At 42.2% G+C, this 19,589-nt stretch overlaps 1 long non-coding RNA gene across 1 annotated transcript in view; it reads right to left on the reverse strand.

Annotated features, from left to right (window-relative positions):
* Positions 1-221: 221 nt before the first annotated feature.
* LOC108943393 (uncharacterized) overlaps positions 222-19,589 on the reverse strand; it is a 32,136-nt gene continuing 12,768 nt past the window's right edge. The window contains exon 3 of the long non-coding RNA XR_011414954.1: positions 222-391. This is a non-coding gene — a long non-coding RNA (uncharacterized lncRNA). The remainder of the gene's footprint in view (positions 392-19,589) is intronic.

Genomic DNA, 19,589 nt, shown 5'->3' on the forward strand with positions numbered 1-19,589 from the left:
AGCTTAACTACCTTACAAAAATAAACCTTTGCAAAAAATAAGCAAGATTATTGGGACTCTAAAAATAAAAAATAAAAATTAAAAACAAAGTTTATCTTGGCAACAACAAAGGGACAAACATAGCTACATGGGTTCAAAATTTAATATATACTCCTTTCATACAACCAAGCAACTGAGGTCCCAGTGAAATTATATCTAATGCTTTAGCAAAAAAATAAAAATAAAGATGCTTGACACAGTTTAATTATCTAACATATAGTCATAATATTACCAAACATTCAAGATCATATAAAAATGAATTACAATAGAAGGATGAAGCTACCAATATTTCCTAGCATCATTATCTTTCATTCCAACTCGATTTTAGGAGTTTACATGGTCCGAAAATTACCTTGACTAAAAAAAGAAGAACAAATACAGGAAAGTCAGCTCTTTCCAAAATCAAGAAGCGGATAGCAAAACAATTAAACGGGCAGCAACACAGCAAAAGACAATGACAACCAGCACATTTCAAACCCAAGCAAATGAACCAGAAATATCCAGCAAAATAGTTAAAACCAGCAATTATGTAACTCCAGAAGAAGCTTTCAAGACTACAATCTTTTTCTAAAAAAAATATTTTGCTCTTAAGAATCAACTCAACTCACAATATTTAGCTACTAAAGAATGCCTTAGCTGCTGGTTTTTCTCTCCCTTGTTTTTGTGTGTTCAGATCTCTACTGCTATGAAGATGTATATTTTATATATGAGAAACAACCAGCTATTTTATGATTAAAAATTAGTCTTTTTTGATAGATTTTTCAACAGAATCTGCATTTAAATTCAAAAGGCAAGACTTTTTTGTTCAATCTTGTCCAAAAGAGAGTATTTCAACTAAAATCTGCTCTTCACTATTCAAAGACAGACTTTTGTTCAAAAACTGTCCAAAAGTCCATATTTTCTTACCAAACAAATGACTTTTGAGTTTTGTACTCAAAACATCTCTGAAGAAGTAAATAAGCAACCAAACAAGTACCCTATATTGTCAAGTATTCCTTCACTAGCTCACTTTTATCAATACAAAACTATTATACTACTTCAACAAGTGCAAAAACATAAAATTTAGTATTTCAAACGTCAAAATCTAATGTTAAAATAATTAATAAGAGTCAAAATAAAATCTGAAAAAATAAAAAAAACAGCCATGAAAAAAAATCCTTTAGAGATTATACAAGCAAAAAGAAAATCCTTTAGAGATGCAAACTAAAATAAACAAATAAAAAGTAAAAATATTTTAGTACTTTTTAATTAAACTCACATAAAAAATGCGCAAATAAATTCAAAGAAAAATAACTAAAAATAGCTAAAATCATCCAAAAGTTATTATATATATATATATATATATATTGGAAAAAGCGTGCAAATATTAGGTATTCACAGCTGCCCCTCTTTGCTCAAGAACATGAAAAGTTTTCATGCAAAGATGGTGAATGCTATGATTAACTCTTGCTTGCCTATGACTCTAATGAGAGAATTTTGAAAAAGGTGACTGAACCTTGCATCCGAAGTTGCCTACATATCCTTGGCTATAAAGGAATTAGGTCTGTGTAGTTATGGGAAAATTTGGTAGCTGGGACTACCTGACACTAGAGTTAAGATTGTTGTTGCTGTTGTCATTGCTGCTACTGTTATTGTTATCGTTACTTGCCGCTTACATCAAAAGGAAAAGAGACGAGAACTACATATGTCTGCAAACTAAGATTACATAATTCCTATCTATGTGTCTTCTGGAGTCAAATCTTGAGCTTGACTTGCTTTCTTGTTTTGACCTTAGACTGGATCTTGATGCTCTTTGAAGAAATAATTATGACTCTATCTCAATTGCTTGCTTTCCTGATCCGAAATTGAGAAGATGAATCTTGAGACGCCGAGTTGCTAACATTTATCAAAGCTAAACTCAACTATCTTGTGATCGAAAGACTTATTTTTTCTGATGAGAAACTGAAACTATAAGCTTTAATCGTCACTTGTGCTATATGTCGGAGCCTACAAAGCCATCAAAGATGAACAAAATGAATAAAATTTTTCTGCCCCAGTCTGGCACTAGGGAAATTTTGTGAGTTATTAGAGAAATCTATAAACTATCTAACTTATTGAAAGGAAGACAAATACAAGAGTTTAACCTAGCTATGTGAGGATATGCAACCACGGGCTAGTACCCCGTGTACCAAAAGGAAATGTAACCAGGGTTTGGTACCCTGTATTACTGAAGGGAATGTAACCAGGGGTTGCTAAACTGTATTACTGAAAAGGAGCGCAGCCAGGGGTTGGCACACTGTATCACTAAGAAGGAACGTAACCAAGGGTTGGCACCCTATATCACTAGGAAGGAATGTAACCAGGGTTGGCACCCTGTATTACTGAGAAGGAATGTAACCAGGGATTGGTACCCTGTATTACTGGAAGGAAGTGGAACCAGGGGTTGGCGCCCTGTATTACTGGAAGGAAGTGGAACCAGGGGTTGGCACCCTGTATTATTGATAAAGTGTTGAATCCCTCTAGGTGAAAAGGTTCTACCTGAGTTAAGCTACGCAAAACATCCTAAGCGAAGAGTACTTTTACTCGGAACTATTAGTTGGATCCCCCTAGGCAAAATGGTTCTACCTGAGTTAAGCTACGTAAAACACCCTGAGCGAAGAGTACTTCTACCCAGAACTATGAGTTGGATCCCCCAAGGCGAAATGGTTCTACATGAGTTAAGCTACGTAAAATAACCTGAACAAAGAGTACTTCTACCCGGAACTATGAGCTGGATCCCCCAAGGCAGAATGGTTCTACCTTAGTTAAGCTACGTAAAACAACCTAAGCGAAGAGTGCTTCTACCCCAAACTATGAGCTGGATCCCCCTAGGCGAAATGGTTCTACCTGAGTTAAGTTGCATAAAACAACCTGAGTGAAGAGTACTTCTACCCGGAACTACAAGCTGGATCCCCCTAGGCAAAACGGTTCTACCTGAGTTAAGCTACGTAAAACACCCTGAGCGAAGAGTACTTCTACCCGGAACTATGAGTTGGATCCCCCTAGGTAAAGAGGTTCTACCTGGATTAAGCTACGTAAAACATCCTGAGCGAAGAGTACTTCTACCCGAAATTATGAGCTGGATCCACCTAGGCGAAAAGGTTCTACCTGGGTTAAGCTACGTAAAATAACCTGAGCGAAGAGTACTTCTACCAGTAAATATGAGATGGATCCCCCTAGGCGAAATGGTTCTACCTGGGTTAAGCTACGTAAAATATCCTGAGCGAAAAGTACTTCTACCCGAAAGTATGAGCTGGATCTCCCTAGGCGAAAAGGTTCTACTTGGGTTAAGCTACATAAAATATCCTGAGCGAAGAGTACTTCTACCCGAACTATGAGCTGGATCACCCTAGGTGAAAAGGTTCTACCTGGGTTAAGCTACTTAAAACATCCTGAGCAAAGAGTACTTCTACCCGGAACTATGAGTTGGATCCCCCTAGGTAAAAAGGTTCTACTTGGGTTAAGCTACGAAAATGATCTGTATGAATAATAGTGATGCATGCTGAAAATAAAAGAAAATGGAGATTTTGCGGAAACTTACCTTTGGTGACATTCGTCCTTTAAGAATCGTCATTCTACACTGCTTTTTTCCTGATTCAAAACAAAGAAAAATTATGAGTTTTAAAAGTGGTGGTCGGTTTGTGGCCTTGATGTCTTTTGAAGGTTGTCTTTGTGCCCATTCGACTTGCTTTTGACAAGGAGGCCAACAAGAGTATTTTTGGTAGGAACCTTTGTATTACACGAATCCTTAAGATATGTCGATTATAACAACTGAGTGCATGTTGCTCCCTGGACCGTGGTATCTTGAACATTCTAGCCAGAATTTGCTTTGTGCAACTGAAGCGCTGGTAGCAGATTTTGAAAATCCTTTCTTGCTTGTTTTGATGAGAACTGACTCAAAAGCAAAAAGACAAAGTTATGCACAAATAGAAGGACCAAATTTTTAACAAGAGACACAACTTTTATGGGAAAGGAAGGAAAGAAGGGGCTTATGTGAGTGTGGTAGCAAGCCTTAGTGATCATGACATGCATTTTGGACATAACGACCTGATCTTTCAAACCAATCTAACCTTTCCTCTTGTCATTCCTTCGAGCTTTGAAACCGAGCATCTTTGTGCCAATTATTTTGCATTAGACTCATGACTCACCTTCGGCTTATGGTGCCCCGAGGGGTTTTCACCAACAAGTCTATTTAATTTATTTATCTCTACTTACCGTCGCCTTAAAGTGCCCATGAAAGTTTTCACTAGTAAGGCTCTCTCTCTTCTTTTCTTTTTTCTTTTTTTTTCTTTTCTTTTTATTTTTTTTATTTTTGTGTGAGCAACTTGATAGTGTTCTATGTCGCGTGACAATTGTTGCTCATTGTATGCTTCTTTTGGCATTCTTGATGGTTTATCAGGAGGTCTTTATTTAGAAGGCTTTTGGATATGGTAAGGAAGAAAGGATGGTACGAAGGCTCAAAATAGACTTAATATGATGGGTTTGTAAACTTACAACTCTTGGAATAGACTCTTTTAACAAAAACTAAAACAAACTCATGCCCCAGTTTTAGATAATGGATTTATTTTTGGTTGGAGTGAACCTAGTATAGAGCTGCATACGTATCCTTTAAAGGAATCAAGTCAAACATAGTTTAAAATATCTGACCTAACTATTTCTTTTTTCATCTTTCTTTCTTTTTCTTTTTCTTTCTTTTTTTTTTTTTTTTGCAAAATGCGCCAGCTCTTATGTTCTAGGGGCATGGACTTTAGACTATTTGTTTTTTAGATTTTTGACTCTAGACTTGGTTCTAAGAGAGGGGGTCAAAGATTATAATATAGGCTCAAAAGGGGTAACAAGTGGTATAAAGTGTTTGGGTAGTAGAAAAAAGGGTCTCCTAGCCCCGAGAACACCAAACATATTATCTTTTCACAATCATGACATTGATAAACATGTTGTCTTCTGGGTCTTCTCTTGCGTAAAGCTGTATGAGCAATAATTTCCTCGCATGGAATGACCCTAGTCAATTTTGGTGACCTTTCTTTCTTTATATGGAAGTGTGCATTTCAATAGTGATTGATTCGTTTCAAATTATCTGTATTGCACTTTCTTTTGAAAAACACTTTCTATCTTTTAGTGCTAAACAGACTTCAACCCATCTGATCATCCTTAAGTCCGATCTTCACAACAATTCAAAGGTATAGATCCTTAACCTCCATTGGTATGACTGCTTTGGTTCCATGTATATTTGGCTTATGCTTATTCTCAAATTGTTTCAACTCTTTATTCATCTTCAAATGTGTCTCTTTCTTTTAGTTATCAAATTCAAGACTTGATCAATTTTCTAAAATCTGGCCAAAAATTCCGCATGCATATCATGTCACTAGAACTAGCAAGAAAAGAACTATTGTCACGACCCAAACTAACTCCTGTCATGATGGCACCTATCATGGAAGTAGGCAAGCCGACTCATTTCTAAAACAAACCGATGATTTCATTTCAAATACAATTTCAATGTTATTTAACATAAAAACCTTCGTAAAGGAGTTCAAATCAAAATAAAACTACGGATGGAAAAGCCCGACATCGGGGTGTCACTAGTCATGAGCATCTACTACAATCTGTCTAACAATATCAAGGCTAACTCAGCCTGAAAAATAGCTAAATACGACTAGAGGAAGATAAGAGGGAGAAAAGCAGGGGCTGCGATCGCCAAATAGCTACCTTGCTATCTCCAAGAAAATCTGCAACCAGAACAATCAATAACCGCTACCGTGTCCAGCTACACCTGAATCTGCACACAAAGTGCAGGGAGTAACTTGAGTACGCCAACTAAGTAAGTAACAACAATAAATAAAGACTGAGCAGTGGTGACGAGCAATAAAGCATACAACATTCATATCAGGAAAACTCAGTAAAATACCACATGCTTTTAAAATCAGGATTTGAATCAAAACATCTCGTTTAAACGCAGTTCGAGTAAAAATTATTTAACGATATTTTTCAACAATTTTCAAATAGAGGAAAAATGCAAAGGTGAGAAAAATGGAGAAATCATAAATAGCCCCTCGGGCAAAACATCCCTCATATACAGCCCCTCGGGCAAACCTCACAGTCACTCGTGCCACTCGGGCATACCTCACAATCACTCTTGACACTCGGGCATACCTCACAATCACTCTTGCCACCCGGGCATACCTCACAATCACTCTTGCCACCCGGGCATACCTCACAATCACTCATGCCTCCCAGTCACTTAGCACTCGGCACTCGCACTCAATAAGTACCTGCGCTCACTGGGGGTGTGTACAGACTCCGGAGGGGCTCCTTCAGCCCAAGCACTATAATCTGCACGGACAACTCACGTGCTATAATAATAAAGTATGCTGCAGGCAGGCAACCCCAATCCACACTCATCCTCACAAATCAGGCCCTCGGCCTCCCTCAGTCTTAAACCTCTCAAGCCACTCGGGCATTTCAGTAAAATAGGGCATTCGGCCCTAAACATTTATATGCATCAAAATAGAGTCATAAAACTGAGTTACACGGTAAACAAGTATAAACATGACCGAGTATGGATTTTCAATCGAAAACAATGAGAGGATTGTAAGAAAAAGCCCCTAAGGGTCAAAATAGCACTAGCGCAAGGCCCGTACATGCCATGCAACCCAATTTATAGAAACTCTTTCTAAAACATATAAGTATCATATAGTTTCAACAAACTATGCAACTTTACAGTTGCTACGAGATGGACCAAGTCACAATCCCCAATAGTGCACGCCCACACGCCCGTTACCTAGCATGTGCGTCACTAAAATTAGTGGAATGATAAAAAATTCGGGGTTTCGTACCCTCAGGACTAGATTTACAATTATTACTTACCTCAAACAGGTCAAATCTCTACCCCGCAATGCTCTTGCCTCTGGACTGGGCCTCCAAATGCTCCAAATCTATTTACAATCAGTACAATACCATCAATACGCGCTAATGGAATGAATTCCACAAGAAAAGCTACCAAATAGAACCAAAACCCGAAATTGGCTCAAACCCGGCCCCCGGTCCCATGTCTTGAAATCCGACAAAATTTACAAAACTAGAAAGATCATTCACTCACAAGTCTAACCATGTCAAATTCATTAAAATCCGACATCGTTTGGTCCTTCAAATCCTTAAATTACTCTCCAAAAGTTCCAAACCCTAACCCCTCATTTCCACTAATTACAATGATTAAACAACGGAAAATCACCATATATACAAGTATTTGGGCTCAAGTAACTTACCTCAACGAAATCCCCTTGATTCCCTCTTCAAATCTCTCCCAAAAGCTCCAAATACCGAATAGAAATGGTGAAGAATGCACCAAAATTCGCGAAGTGTGCAATAAGTACCCTCTGCCCAGGCTCCTCGCACCTACGGCCATTTTCTCGCACCCGTGCGACCGCACCTGCGGTCCAAGGAGTTGTACCTATGCAACTCACTTACGCACCTAGACTCCGCATCTGCGGCAAACCCATCTCACCTGCGCAACCGCACCTGCGGTCCAAGGAGATGCACCTACGCAACTCACTTATGCGCCTAGACTCTGCATCTGCGGCTAAGCCATTGCACCTGCGAAGGCGCACCTATGCGTTTTCTCCGCTTCTGCGAAGCCTGCCCAGCATTTCCCTTTTTCGCATCTGTGCCCCAGGTTTCGCACCTGCGGGCTTGCAGATGCGACCTCCAACTCGCACCTGCGCATATTGCCTAGCCCAGCGTTGCCCGCACCTGCGCACTCCCCACGCGCACCTGCGAGGCTTTCTTCCGCAGGTGCAAAAATAGCAGTAGCAGCAGCTCTAGCTGCATTTTCCAACTTTGACAAATTTGTTAACCACCCGGAATCACCCCGAGGCCCTCGAGACCTCACCCAAAAATGCCAACAAGTCATATATCAACATACCAACTTAGTCGAACCTTCGAATCACTCAAAACAACATCAAATCATCAAATTACCCTTGGATTCAAGCCTAAGAACTTTTAAATTTTCAAATTCGGCAACTGATGCCAAAACCAACAAAACCACATCCGAATGACCTCAAAATTTGCACACATATAACAAATGACACTACAAACCTACTCAAACTTCCGGAATTCCATTCTGAACCCGATATCAAATTTTCCACTGCCGACCGAAATCTCCAAATTTCCAATTTCGCCAATTCAAGCCTAATTCTACCACGGACCTCCAAATCACATTCCACACTCCTAAGTCCAAAATCACATAACGGAGATAACAAAACCATCAGAATTCAAATCCGAGATCGTTTACACATAGGTCAATATCCGATTGACTTTTCCAACTTAAGTTTCTACTTAAGACACTAAGTGTCTCAATTCACTCTGAAACCACTCCGGTCCCGAACCAACTAACCCGATATAACATAATATAGCTGAATAACTCAAAAAGAAGTAGAAATAGGGAAAACGGGGCTATAACTCTATAAATGACCGGCCGGGTCATTACATCCTCCCCCTCTTAAACATCCGTTCGTCCTTGAACGAGTCTAGAAACATACCTGGAGTCTCGAATAGGCGTGGATATCTTCTCCGCATCTCCCGCTTGGTCTCCCAGGTGGCCTCCTCCACAGGCTAACCTCTCCATTGCACCTTCACTGAAGCTATATCCTTTGACTTCAACCTTCAAACCTGCCGATCCAAAATAGCCACCGGCTCCACATCATAAGTCATATCACCCTCCAAATGAATCGTTCCGAAATCCAAAACATGGGACGGATCACCAATATACTTCCGGAGCATGGAAACATGAAACACTGGATGCACACTCGACAAGCTGGGTGGTAAGGCAAGCTTATAAGCCACCTCCCCTATCCTCTGAAGTACCTCAAAAGGCCCAATGAACCGGGGGCTCAACTTGCCCCTCTTCCCAAACCTCATAACACCCTTCAAGGGTGATACCTTCAGAAAAACCTTCTCCCCAACCATAAAAGAAACATCACGGACCTTCCTATCCGCGTAGCTTTTCTGCCTAAACTATGCCATGCGAAGCCGCTCCTGAATTAATTTCACCTTATCTAATGCGTCCTGGACCAAGTCTGTACCTAAGAGTCTAACCTCACCTGGCTCAAACCATCCAACCGGAGATCTACACCTCCTCCCATATAAAGCCTCATACGGAGCCATCTGAATACTTGACTGATAACTGTTGTTATATGCAAACTCTGTGAGTGGCAGAAACTGGTCCCATGAACCCCCAAAGTCAATGACATAAGAACGCAACATGTCCTCCAATATCTGAATAGTGCGCTCGGACTGCCCGTACATATGAGGGTGAAAAGCTATGCTTAACTCAACCTGAGTACCCAAATCTCGCTGCACGGCCCTCCAAAACTGCGATGTGGACTGAGTACCCCTATGTGAAATGATGGAAACTGGGACACCATGCAGGCGAACGATATCTTGGATGTAAATCTCAGCCAACCTCTCTGATGAGTAAGTAGTACCAACTGGAATGAAATGCGCGAACTTGGTCAGCCGATCCACAATAACCCAAATAGCATCGAACTTTCTCAAAGTCCGTGGGAGCCCAACTACAAAGTTCATGGTGATCCGCTCCCACTTCCACTGTGGGATCTCTAATCACTGAAGAAAGCCACCCGGTCTCTGATGCTCATACTTAACCTGCTGACAGTTGAGGCACCGAGCCACAAACCCAACTATATCCTTCTTCATCTGCCTCGACCAATAGTGCTGCCTCAAATCCTGGTACATCTTCGCGGCACCCGGATAGATGAAATACCGCGAGCTGTGGGCCTCCTCAGGAATCAACTCTCGAAGCGCATCTACATTAGGCACACATATCTGTCCCTACATTTTTAACATGTCGTCATCACCAATAGTCACATCCCTAGCATCACCTCTCCGAACCCTGTCCTGAAGAACGAGCAAGTGGGGGTCATCATACTGACGCTCCCTGATACAGTCATAAAGAGAAGACCTAGAGACCACACAAGCTAGTACCCGACTAGGCTCCAAAATATCCAATCTGACAAGCTGGCCCGCTAAGGCCTAAACATCCAAGGCCAAAGGTCTCTCTACTGCTGGAAGATATGCTAAACTCCCCAAACTCTCTGCCCGGCGACTCAAAGCATCGGCCACCACATTGGCCTTCCCCGGATGGTACAAAATAGTGATATCATAGTCCTTAAGAAGCTTCAACCATCTCCACTGATGCAAATTAAGATCCTTCTACTTTAACATATACTGCAGACTCCGGTGATCAGTATAGATCTCACAATGAACCCCATAAAAATAATGACGCCAAATCTTCAAGGTGTGAACAATGGCTGCTAACTCAAGATCATGGACAGGATAGTTCTTCTTATGGGTCTTCAACTGGCGCAAGGCACAGGCAATCACCCTACCCTCCTGCATCAAAACACAACCAATGCCTATCCTCGAGGCATCACAATACACGGTGTAAGAACCAGAAGCTGATGGCAGAACTAACACTGGAGTTGTGGTCAAAGCAGTCTTGAGCTTCTAAAAGCTCTCCTCACACTCATCCGACCACCTTGATGGAGCACCCTTTTGGGTCAATTTGGTCAAGGGCGATGCAATAGATGAAAATTCCACCACAAAGTGATGGTAGTAACTTGCCAAACCAAGAAAGCTCCTAATCTCCGTGGCTGAGGACGGTCTGGGCCAACTCTACAGCGTCTCTATCTTCTTCGGATCCACCTGAATACCCTCACTGGACACTACGTGCCCCAAGAATGCTACTGAACTGAGGAAAAAATCACATTTGGAGAACTTTGCATAAAGCTTCTCCTCACTCTATCCCTGTAATACAATATTAAAATGCTGAGCATGTTCCTCCTGGCTGCGTGAGCACACCAGGATGTCATCAATGAATACAACAACTAATGAGTCCAAATAGGGCTAGAATACACTATTCATCAAATGCATGAATGTTGTTGGGGCATTGGTCAGCCCAAAAGACATCACCAAGAACTCATAATGGCCATATCGGGTCTTGAAAGTTGTCTTAAGAATATCTGAATCCCGAATCTTTAGCTAGAGATAACCGGACCTCAAATCGATCTTGGAGAACACCCTCGCTCCCTGAAGCTGGTCGAATAAATTGTCAATACGAGATAATGGATACTTGTTCTTTACTGTGACCTTGTTCAACTGCCTGTAATCAATACACATTCTCATGGAACCATCATTATTCTTCACAAATAGAACCGGTGCACCCCAAGGTGACACACTAGGCCTAATAAACCCCTTATCCAGGAGTTCCTGAAGCTGTTCTTTCAATTCCTTCAACTCCACCGGTGCCATACGATACGGTGGAATACAAATGGGCTGAGTGCCCGACACCAAATCAATACCAAAGTCAATATCCCTGTCAGGCGGCATGCCCGGCAGGTCTGCAGGAAACACATCTAGAAAATCACGTACCACCGGAACATAATCAATGATAGGAGTATCTGCACTAACATCCCTCACAAAAGCCAAATAAGATAGGCAACCCTTCTCAACTATGCGTTGAGCCTTCAAATAAGAAATCACCCTACTTGGTACATAATCTACAGAACCGCTCCACTCAACCCTCGAAATTCCCGGCATTGTCAACGTCACCATCTTAGCATGACAATCTAAAACATCATGACATGGGGATAACCAATCCATACCCAATATCACATCAAAGTTGACCATACTAAGCAGCAAAAGGTCCACTTGGGTCTCCAGACCCCCAATAGTAACCACACATGATTGATATATACGGTCCATAATAATAGTATCGCCCACAAGAGTAGATACATGAACAGAAGAAATTAGAGACTCACGGGGCATATCCAAAAAATGGGAGAAATACGAGGAAACATATGAATACGTGGAACTAGGGTCAAATAATACTAAGGCATCTCTATGACAAACTGAGACAATAGCTGTAATCACAGCATCTAAAGCAATAGCATCTGGTCTGGCAGGGAGAGCATAGAAACGGGCTTGACTATCCCCTGATCTGCCTCCCCCTCTAGGGCGACCCCTAGCTGACTGACCTCCACCCCTAGCTAACTGGGCGGGTCGTGAGGTAACTGGTGCTGTAGTTGGACGCTGACTCCTCTGCTAAGATAGACCTCCATGACGACGAGGACACTGCCTCCACATATTCCCAAGCTCCCCACACTCAAAACAACTCCTTAGTGCTGGTGGCGAAAACTGAAGCGAACCCCTAGCACCGGGATAACTGGTAAAAGAACCTGGCATGGAAGAGCCCTGAACAAGTGGAGCACGGGACGAACTCTGAACTGGAAGGGCACTAAGTGATGAGTGGCCCTGATGAGAACTGTGAGAACTATGGCCATATGATGCACCACGGTGAAATGGCCGAGCTGACTGAGCCTGTCTGAAATAACGACCTTTACCGTGCTGGAGATGACCCCCAAAAGGAGCACCGCTGAATCCACCCTGACCACGAGGCCTCTTGGCCTCTCTCTCAACCCTCTCCTGACCGCGAACCATCTCAATCTACCGAGTAATGTCAACAACCTCATCAAATGTAGCACCCGAAACCCGTTCCATGGTCATGAGCAATTATAGCTGATAAGTGGGGCCATCAATAAACGTCATGATCCTCTCTCTGTCAATGGGAACCAAATAGATAGCATGACGGGCCAACTCAGAGAATCGCATCTCATACTGTGTCACAGATATATCACCCTGGCAAAGCAGCTCAAACTATCTGCGCAGCTCTTCTCTGCGGGATCGAAGCATGAACTTCTCCAAAAAGACCACGGAGAACTGCTGCCAAGTATAGGGTGCTACGCCATCAGGCCTATGCCTATCGTAAGTTTCCCATCATCTGAGTGCAGCCCCAGAAAACTGAAAGGTAGTGAATAAGACCCCACAAGTCACCAGAATACCAGCAGTACGGAGTATCCTCTGACACCTGTCCAAAACGTCCTGAGTATCTTCTCTCTCTGTGTGACTGAAAGGTGGTGGCTGGAGTCTTCCAAACCTCTCCAACCTACGCTGATCATCCTCACGCATAGAAGGAACCACATAATCCTGAGCAACTACAACTGACTGGGCTGGTGGTGCCTCCGGTGTCTGAAGTCCCTGAACAACCTGCTCAGGTGTGCGAGCGACGGGAGTTTGAGTGCCTCCCCTGGCCTGAGAAGTGGCTGAGGCCGTCGAAATAGAGACCGCCTGAGCAAGGCCAGTACACACTGTCAGAATCTAAGTTAGGGCTTCCTGAACGCCTGGAATCACAATAGGCACAGGTGGTGCCCGAGCTGGTGCATCAACAACCGGAACATGGTCCTGATCTGGGACAACCGGTGGGTCTGCAGGTACTGCCCAGCTGCTGTACGGGCAGCACCTCTGCCCCTACCACAGCCTCTACCGCGACCTCGGTCGCTCGCGACCTTGGATGGTGGTACTGTTGGCTGGCCCTCCTGACCGGTAGCACGATTCCTCACCATCTGTGAGAGAATGAAACAACTGATGTTTAGTTACTAGAATCAACAGATTCGCACGACAAGAATTCAAGAATGTGGAGTTTCCTAAAGGTTCTACAGCCTCTCGAAGATAAGTACAGACGTCTCTGTACCGATCCATAAGACTCTACTAAACCCGCTCATGACTCGTGAGACCTACATAACCTAGGCTCTGATACTAATCTGTCGCGACCCAAACTAACCCCTGTAGTGATGACGTCTATCGTGAAACTAGGCAAGCCGACTCATTTCCAAAACAAACCGATGTTTTCATTTCAAAGATAATTTCAATGTTATTTAACATAAAAACCTTCATAAAGGAGTTCAAATCAAAATAAAAGTGCAGAAGGAAAACCCCGACATCGGGGTGTCACTAGTCATGAGCATCTACTACAATCTGTCTAACAATATCAAGGCTAACTCAGCTTGGAAAATAGCTAAATACAACTAGAGGAAGATAAGATGGAGAAGAGCAGGGGCTGCGATCGCCAAACAGCTACCGTGTCCAGCTACGCCTGAATCTACACACAAAGTTCAGGGAGTAACTTGAGTACGCCAACTAAGTAAGTAACAACAATAAATAAAGACTGAGCAGTGGTGACGAGCAATAAAGCATACAACATTCATAGCAGGAAAACTCAGTAAAATACCACATGCTTTTAAAATCAGGATTTGAATCAAAACATCTCGTTTAAACCCAGTTCCAGTAAAAATCATTTAAAGATATTTTTCAACAGTTTTCAAACAGAGGAAAAATGCAAAGGTGAGCAAAATGGTAAAATCATAAACAGCCCCTCGGGCAAAACATCACTCATATACAGCCCCTCGGGCAAACCTCACAGTCACTCGTGCCACTTGGGCATACCTCACAATCACTCTTGCCACTCGGGCATACCTCACAATCACTCTTGCCACTTGGGAATACCTCACAATCACTCATGCCTCCCAGTCACTCAGCACTTGGCACTCGCACTCAGTAGGTACCTGCGCTCACTGGGGGTGTGTACAGACCCGGGAGGGGCTCCTTCAGCCCAAGCGCTATAATCTGCACAGACAACTCACGTGCTAAACGGAAAACTCACGTGCTATAATAATAAAGTATGCTGCAGGTGGGCAGCCCCAATCCACACTCATCCTCACAAATCAGGCCCTCGGCCTCACTCAGTAATAAGCCTCTCAAGCCACTCTGGCATTTCAGTAAAATAGGGCATTCGGTCCAAAATATTTATATGCATCAAAATAGAGTCATAAAACTAAGTTATGCGGTAAACATGTATAAACATGACTGAGCATGGATTTTCAATCGAAAACAATGATAGGATGGTAATAAAAATCCCCTAAGGGTCCAAACAGCACTGGCGCAAGGCCCGAACATGGCATTCAGCCCAATTTACAGAAACTCTTTCTAAAACATATAAGTATCATATAGTTTCAACAAAATATGCAACTTTACAGTTGCTACGATACAGACCAAGTCAGAATCCCCAACAATGCACGCCCACATGCCAGTCACCTAGCATGTGCGTCACTAAAAATAGTGGAATGATACAAAATCCGGGGTTTCGTACCCTCATGACTAGATTTACAATCGTTACTTACCTCAAACCGGTCAAATCTGTACCCCGCAATGCTCTTGCCCCTGGACTCGGCCTTCAAATGCTCTGAATCTATTCACAATCAGTACAATACCATCAATACGCGCTAATGGAATGAATTTCACAACAAATGCTACAAAATTAGACCAAAATCCGAAATTGGCTCAAACCCGGCCCCCGGGCCCATGTCTCGAAATTCGACAAAATTTACAAAACTATAAAGCTCATCCACTCACGAGTCTAACCATACCAAATTCATCAAAATCCGACATTCATTGGTCCTTCAAATCCTTAAATTACTCTCCACAAATTCCAAGCCCTAACCACTCATTTTCATTAATTATAATGATTAAACAATGGAAAATCACCATATATACAAGTATTAGGGCTCAAGTAACTTACCTCAACGAAATACCCTTGATTCCCTCTTCAAATCTCTCCCAAAAGTTCCAAAAACCGAATAGAAATGGTGAAGAATGCACCAAAATTCGCGAAGTGTGCAATAAGTACCCTCTGCCCAGGCTCCTCGCACCTGCGGCCATTTTTTCACACCCGTGCGACCGCACCTGTGGTCCAAGGAGCCGTACCTATGCAACTCACTTACGCACCTAGACTCTGCATCTACGTCAAACCCATCGCACCTGCGAAGGCGCACTTGCACATTTCCTCCGCTTATGCGAAGCCTGCCCAACATTTCCCTTCTCCGGATCTGCGCCCTAGGTTTCGCCCCTGCGGGCTCGCAGATGAGACCTCCAACTCGCACCTGTGCATCTTGTGTAGCCCAGTGTTGCTCGCACCTGCGCACTCCCCACACGCACCAACGGCCTCGCACCTGTGAGGCTTTCTTCCGCAGGTGCGAATATAGCAGCAGCAGCAGCTCCAGCTGCATTTTCCAACTTCGACAAATTTGTTACCCACTCGGAATCACCCTGAGGCCCTCGGGACCTCAACCAAAAATTCCAACAAGTCATATATCAACATACCAACTTAGGCGAACCTTCGAATCACTCAAAACAACATAAATCATCAAATTAACCTCGTATTCAAGCCTAAGAACTTCTAAATTTCCAAATTCGGCAACAGATGCTGAAACCAACCAAACCACGTCCGAATGACCTCAAATTTTGTACACACATCAAAAATGACACTACGAACCTACTTGATCTTCCGGAATTCCATTCCGACCCCGATATCAAATTTTCCACTGCCTACCGAAATCTACAAATTTCCAATTTCGCCAATTCAAGCCTAATTCTACCACAGACCTCCAAATCACATTCCGGACGCACTCCTAAGTCCAAAATCACCTAACGGAGCTAATGGAACCATCAGAATTCAAATCCGAGATCGTTTACACATAGGTCAACATCCGGTTGACTTTTCCAACTTAAGTTTCTACTTAAGAGACTAAGTGTCTCAATTCACTCTGAAACCACTACGGTCCCAAACCAACTAACCCGATATAACATAATATAGCTGAATAACACAAAAAAGGTAGAAATGGGGAAAACAGGGCTATAACTCTCGAAATGACCAGGCGGGTCGTTACATCCTCCCCCTCTTAAACATCCGGTCGTCCTCGAACAGGTCTAAAACATACCTGGAGTCTCGAATAGGCGTGGATATATTATCCGCATCTCCCGCTCGGTCTCCCAGGTGGCCTCCTCCACAAGCTAACCTCTCCATTGTACCTTCACTGAAGCTATATCCTTTGACCTCAACCTTCGAACCTGTCGATCCAAAATAGCCATCGGCTCCACATCATAAGTCATATCACCCTCCAACTGAACCGTGCTGAAATCCAAAACATGGGACGAATATCTAATATACTTTCGGAGCATGGAAACATAAAACACTAGATGCACACTCGACAAGCTGGGTGGCAAGGCAATCTTATAAGCCACCTCCCCTATCCTTTGAAGTACCTCAAAAGGCCCAATGAACCGGGGGCTCAACTTGCCCCTCTTCCCAAATCTCATAACACCTTTCATGGGTGATACCTTCAGCACAACCTTCTCCCCAACCATAAAAGACACATCACGGACCTTCCTATCCGTGTAGCTCTTCTTCCTAGACTGCGCCGTGCGAAGCCGCTCCTAAATCAATTTCACCTTATCTAATGTGTACTGGACCAAGTCTATACCTAAGAGCCTAGCCTCACCTGGCTCAAACCATCCAACCGGAGATCTACACCTCCTCCCATATAAAGCCTGGTATAGAGCTATCTGAATACTCGACTGATAACTACTGTTATATGCAAACTCCGCGAGTGGCAGAAACTGGTCCCATGAACCCCCAAAGTCAATGACACAAGCACGCAACATGTCCTCCAATATCTAAATAGTGCGCTCGGACTGACCGTCCGTCTGAGGGTGAAAAGTTATCCTCAACTCAACCTGAGTACCCAACTCTCACTGCACGGCCCTCCAAAACTGCGATGTGAACTGAGTACCCCTATCTGAAATGATGGAAACTGGGACACCATGCAGGTGAACGATCTCTCGTATGTAAATCTCAGCCAACCGCTCTGATGAGTAAGTAGTTTCTACTTAAGAGACTAAGTGTCTCAATTCACTCTGAAACCACTCCTGTCCCAAACCAACTAACCTGATATAACATAATATAGTTGAATAACACAAAAAGAAGTAGAAATGGGGAAAACGGGGCTATAACTCTCGAAACGACCGGCCGGGTCATTACAACTATGCACAAAATGGACACAACATGACTGATTTTATTTTATTGAATAAAGAATAGAAGGGTATGATAACATAAAAAGAAGAAGAAAAGATGACAAAATAAGCTACCATGACTCCTCCTCGGCTGCAAAAGGAGTGACTTTTCAGTTACTAAGCGACATCTTATCCAGGGACTTGCACATCAACATTACAATGGCATTAACTAATTTTGATTGCTTTGGAATCAGCATTCAAATTTTAACTTTTTGATCAAACCGTTCCCAATATTGGCTATCGGATTTCAGGACTGGCGGTATGGGAAATTTCATAGTAATAGATTTGCCAAAAAACTTGGAAGAACTCATCTCCCTATCATCACATATCGTCTCACACAAAGCATGCCATATTGCCCAAACCTGGTAAAAGTACCAACATTTGCCTCTTTTTTTTCACTATCAAACTGTGTACTTGCCTTTTCATGACCTTAGTCGAATCAACAATAGCGGTTCTTATTCCCTTGGTTGAGAAGATGATAGAGTGATCCTGGATTGTTTTCGTGATTCACCATTGGAAACCAACAAACTGACCACTTTTAACTAGCTTTTATTCCAAAATAATAAGCATGTTAGAATAAACACTCTTCTTCTCTTGTTTTCTCTCTTTTTTTTCAAAATCATTCGATCATGCCTGATGTGGGTTGCCTACGTATCATGTGGGAACATGAATCAGATCTTTGATAGTTCAGGCCTTCAGGGAGATCAGGAATAAAGTAAATAAACTAAACTCCCTTTTTTTTGGATTTGGAATTTTGTTTTTAATCTCTGAAAGAAAGACTTATAAAGAAAATATTTTTGGATTTCAATTTTCTATGATAATTTTTTAAAAGAAAGACTTCTAAAGAATAAAGAGAATACTTTTTTTTTGAATTTTGATTTTTATTTTATTTTTATTTTTTCTTAGAAAGACTTCTAAAGAAGAATAAAAAATATATTTTTGGATTTTGATTCAATTTTCTTTTTTGAATGAAGGACTTCTAAAAAGAAAGAAAATATTTTTGGTTTTTTTTTTTTTTTATTTGGGATTTTCTAAGAAAAGTTTTCTAAAGAAAGAATTACAGGAAAATATGTTTGGATTTTTGAAAATTGAGGGCCAGAACCGATGAGGTTTGCCTACGTATTTCACATACGGTGAGAATCAGACCAGCGTACTTCGGTAAAAATCGACTATGTTCTCTTTTGATTTATCCTAAAGTCGGTCAACATGCAAGCCTCCCAATTAATGCAACAGATAGCACATAACATGAACATATTGGTCTCAACAAGGTACCTATCCTAAAACATAATCCAACCCTATGTGCCGAGCGTTGTTAAGCTAAATGCACATGATACAAATAAAGCGAACCTACTACGAATATCCGGCATGAGATTTGTTCTTCTAGGTTTAAATCCTGGTAGAGAAGGTGTCTAGACCTGACTTACTTGGTTGGAAAACCCAAGCCGAGGAGCGTTAGTGTGCCTGCCGTAGAACTGTTCCGGCTTTACTGGTGGTTCTCCCCGCCTAAACATGTGTGATTAAATTCTTCACTGGGAGCAAGTCTATGCACTGACTTTATCTCAGACGAAAAATGTTTGTAGAGCTGGTCAGCACACACAACACTATTACTTATTAGAAGACTCGAATGGGGTGCGAGAGAAGACAATTTATATATACAATTCAAACAATATTAAAGCAGTAAATGAGCAAAAATTAGCACATTAGGATCACATACACAGTAA

This window comes from Nicotiana tomentosiformis, chromosome 3 (genome assembly GCF_000390325.3).
Source record: "Nicotiana tomentosiformis chromosome 3, ASM39032v3, whole genome shotgun sequence".
Taxonomy (NCBI): Eukaryota; Viridiplantae; Streptophyta; class Magnoliopsida; order Solanales; family Solanaceae; genus Nicotiana; species Nicotiana tomentosiformis.